The sequence below is a fragment of the Echinops telfairi genome, unplaced genomic scaffold (genome assembly GCF_000313985.2).
Source record: "Echinops telfairi isolate 266 unplaced genomic scaffold, ASM31398v2 ScPeMD7_31;HRSCAF=116, whole genome shotgun sequence".
Taxonomy (NCBI): domain Eukaryota; kingdom Metazoa; phylum Chordata; class Mammalia; order Afrosoricida; family Tenrecidae; genus Echinops; species Echinops telfairi.
The window spans coordinates 33,186,620-33,191,120 of NW_022103928.1; positions in this window are offsets into that span (position 1 = coordinate 33,186,620).

The following is a 4,501-nucleotide window of genomic DNA, read 5'->3' on the forward strand; positions in this document are numbered from 1 at the left end:
TAATAGGATTTTCAAAATATTAACCTAACAGTTTCTATCACTTATAAATGACTTCCTTAATTTCACTTAATAACCTTTTGTTATTTGGCTGTTGCACTTTGGCACAATCCAGTCATTCCTGATTCATAACTACCAACTTCAGTGGTTCGAGGGGGTGTTTGGGGCTGTGATGGCAAATGTAGGAGATGGTTGGCTCGTCTTCCGGTAGAGGAGAGTAACTCTTCTTAGAAATCACTGACTTTAAGCTTCACCATTGCTCCACCATGGGTCAGAATTGTTGAATTCTTTTTCTTGTCCTTTGTTTTTTCCTACTCTAGCCTTAGATAGTGAAGATATGAATCTGTTTCTGAAATTAATTTTCTAATGGCATTTTTGTATGTTATTTGGTATTTTTCTACACATGTGAACATATTGTGTGTAAAGAGGCACAGTTTTACTTCTGCCTTTCCCATATGTGTACCTCTTTCCCCTGTGCATCTTTATAATAGGTAGAAAACCCAGTTCAAAGAGTAATAGGAATAGTGAGAGTACACATCCTTAACATGTTCCTGATTTTTAGTGGAAAATGTTCAGTGATATTCTATTAATTATGATGTTAGCTAGAGCTAACACTAGGTATATAACATATATAACTATATGACATATAGTTATATTTCATAAATATGCTTCATCAAGCTGAGGAAGTGTTAGGTTTCTGGAGCCAAAGCTTCTTTTGTAATTCAAGTGGGGTTTTATGAAGGACAGGACACATTTCTGGTTTTATAGATTCAAAGGGATTCACAAGTGGGCCCAAACAACCCTGTGGAAAAGGGAACCCATGTGCGGACCTTGGGAGGGATCCTGGGAGGCCAAAGCCCAAGAACCCTAGAGGCTGAGCGCATGTGGGCCCAGAGGCCATGAGCCCTGAGTAGTCCCAAGGAGAGGACCGTCCCCCTCCACATGCCTCTGACCTGGAGCAGGCTAAGAGAGAAGCCTTCCCAAAGCCAGGATAATTCAAACCTCGAGGGCGGGGGGGCTCACTAACAGTCTATACTATAGACTCCACAGGCTTTTCATTGGTTGATTTGGGGATGATCATTAGGCCTTTTGTGTAATGTCTCTCTTCTCTGCTCTAAAAACCTTGAGGATAGGTGCTGTGTCTATTACTGGTTAAAATAACAGCCTCATTTGGGGTGTAATGTTTGGCATGTTACAGGGATGCTAAGGGGCAGGTGAGATGAGAGAGTAGTAAAACGGAAGGAGATTTATGTGTTAAGAATTCAGCAGAGAACCTAACCTGTATCAGCAAATGACTGTATCACATTATTATTGGAAGATAATATTAGTTATTAGCAGCGAGTGTGCTAGTAGGTTAAGAAGAAGGAAAGCACGCCTAACGGACCCAGGCTCTCTTCCAGGGGAAATGAGATTGATTCTTTAGAGACCAACTATCCTCTCACACACATTGTAAGCAGCTGGGTGGGGGCATGCTGGTGTTGAAAAGGGGGGGATGCTTCCATTCTGTAGAGACTTAATTTCCATTTTAACTAAAGTTCTCCTTTACCCCATAGTTCCATGCTTTTAAAACTTCAGATGACCCTTTGGAATATTTTGAAAATTTCCCGTTTAAAATTTGCCTCTAACAGTTAAACATTTGATAGTTTGATCGCTGGATTTCTTGTTCCTTGGGGTTTTTTTTTTTCTTGTTTGTTATTTGAATTGTTTGGTCCTTTCTGTTCCCTCTTTAGGAGGTCTGCTTCATTTCCATTAACTGTATAAAACAAAAACAAAGTTTAGCATCATGTCTGTTCTGACTCATAGCGACCCACAGAGGGTGCCTGAAACTATAAATCTTTCTAAGGGCAGACAGCCTCGACTTTCTCCTGCAGAGCAGCTAGTGAGTTTGAACCAGCAACATTGTAGTTGACAGTCTGATGCTTACTTGACAGCACCACTAGAACTACTCATAAAACACATAAACCAACAAACACATAAACACACTCACTGGCTTCAAGTTCATGCTGACTCCTAGTGACCCAATAGGACAGTGTAGAGCTGCCGCTGTGGGTTTTTGAGACTATAATAACTCTTCACGGGAGTAGCAAGCCCCTTACTGCTCCCACGGAGTGGCTAACGGTTTTGAACTGCTCATCCGAGCGAGCAGCCCAAGAGGTAACCACTGCGCCATCGTGACTTAAAATTTGTACACCAGTGAGTCATTTGCTAACACAGATTTATTTCACTCTAACAAATCATGAGATTTTTATTTTATTCAGATTATTCAACTATTTTTTTATTGAATACATTTATTGGGGGTTCTTACATCTCTTATCACAAGCCACACATTCCTCCAGGGTGTCAAGCACATTTGCACATATGCTGCCATCACCACTTTCAAAGCATTCTCTTCCCACTTGAGCCCCTGGTATCAGCTCCCCATTTCTTCCCCCCTTCCTCTCCCCGACCTTCCCTCACAAAACTTTGATAGTTATAGATCATTAAATTTATCTTACATCATCCTCCGTCCCACCTCACCCAGTTTTCTGTTGTTCATCCCCCAGGGAGGGGGTTCGAGTTGATCCTTGTGGTCAATTTCCCCTTGCTCCCTCCAGCCTCCCCTAATCCTCCTGGTATCTCTACGCTCCTTGTTGATTCTGGGGGGTTTATCTATCCTGGATTCCCTGTGCTCTTATCTGTAGCAGTGTGCACGCTCTGGTCTAATCTGATTCATAGGGTAGAATTAGGTCATGATAGTGGGGTGAAGGAAGTACCAAAGAACTAGAGGAAAATTGTGTGTTTCATCAGTGGTATACTGCTCCCTGACTGGCTCATTTCTTCCCTGTGACCCCTCTGTGAGGGGATGTCCAATTGTCTACAGATGGGCATTGGGTCTCCACTCCATCCCCATGCCCCCACCCCCACCATTCACCTCGGGTATGATTTTGTTCTGGGTCTTAGATGCCTGGTACCTGATCCCATTGACACCTCATGATCACACAGGCTGGTGTGCTTCTTTCATGTGGGATTTGTTGCTTCTCAGCTAGATGGCCATTTGTTTATCTTCAAGCCTTTAAGGCCCCAGGCGCTATATCTTTCTATAGTGTTCAACTATTTAAAAACATTTAGGTAGCAAAGTTATGGTTCTTTTAAGTAACTACTATATACTTGTACATTTGTTTTGTAAAAAATTTTGTCAGGGGATTTGGTTTTAGATATATTTGAATTTACGTTGCTTTCATGAAGTTTGTATTGTTCCTCCTATTAAAAACTTAAAAGTTTGCTACCTCTTTTGACAAGCGAGCTTGGTCTAATCATTTGATTTTCATTTTGAATACCTGGGTAACACTATCCTAGTTTAAATACTAGATTGTCGGTGCCTGTATGCATGGTGTCTGTATTTGTTCCATGTTCTTAATAGGATTTTCAAAATATTAACCTAACAGTTTCTATCACTTATAAATGACTTCCTTAATTTCACTTAATAACCTTTTGTTATTTGGCTGTTGCACTTTGGCACAATCCAGTCATTCCTGATTCATAACTACCAACTTCAGTGGTTCGAGGGGGTGTTTGGGGCTGTGATGGCAAATGTAGGAGATGGTTGGCTCGTCTTCCGGTAGAGGAGAGTAACTCTTCTTAGAAATCACTGACTTTAAGCTTCACCATTGCTCCACCATGGGTCAGAATTGTTGAATTCTTTTTCTTGTCCTTTGTTTTTTCCTACTCTAGCCTTAGATAGTGAAGATATGAATCTGTTTCTGAAATTAATTTTCTAATGGCATTTTTGTATGTTATTTGGTATTTTTCTACACATGTGAACATATTGTGTGTAAAGAGGCACAGTTTTACTTCTGCCTTTCCCATATGTGTACCTCTTTCCCCTGTGCATCTTTATAATAGGTAGAAAACCCAGTTCAAAGAGTAATAGGAATAGTGAGAGTACACATCCTTAACATGTTCCTGATTTTTAGTGGAAAATGTTCAGTGATATTCTATTAATTATGATGTTAGCTAGAGCTAACACTAGGTATATAACATATATAACTATATGACATATAGTTATATTTCATAAATATGCTTCATCAAGCTGAGGAAGTGTTAGGTTTCTGGAGCCAAAGCTTCTTTTGTAATTCAAGTGGGGTTTTATGAAGGACAGGACACATTTCTGGTTTTATAGATTCAAAGGGATTCACAAGTGGGCCCAAACAACCCTGTGGAAAAGGGAACCCATGTGCGGACCTTGGGAGGGATCCTGGGAGGCCAAAGCCCAAGAACCCTAGAGGCTGAGCGCATGTGGGCCCAGAGGCCATGAGCCCTGAGTAGTCCCAAGGAGAGGACCGTCCCCCTCCACATGCCTCTGACCTGGAGCAGGCTAAGAGAGAAGCCTTCCCAAAGCCAGGATAATTCAAACCTCGAGGGCGGGGGGGCTCACTAACAGTCTATACTATAGACTCCACAGGCTTTTCATTGGTTGATTTGGGGATGATCATTAGGCCTTTTGTGTAATGTCTCTCTTCTCTGC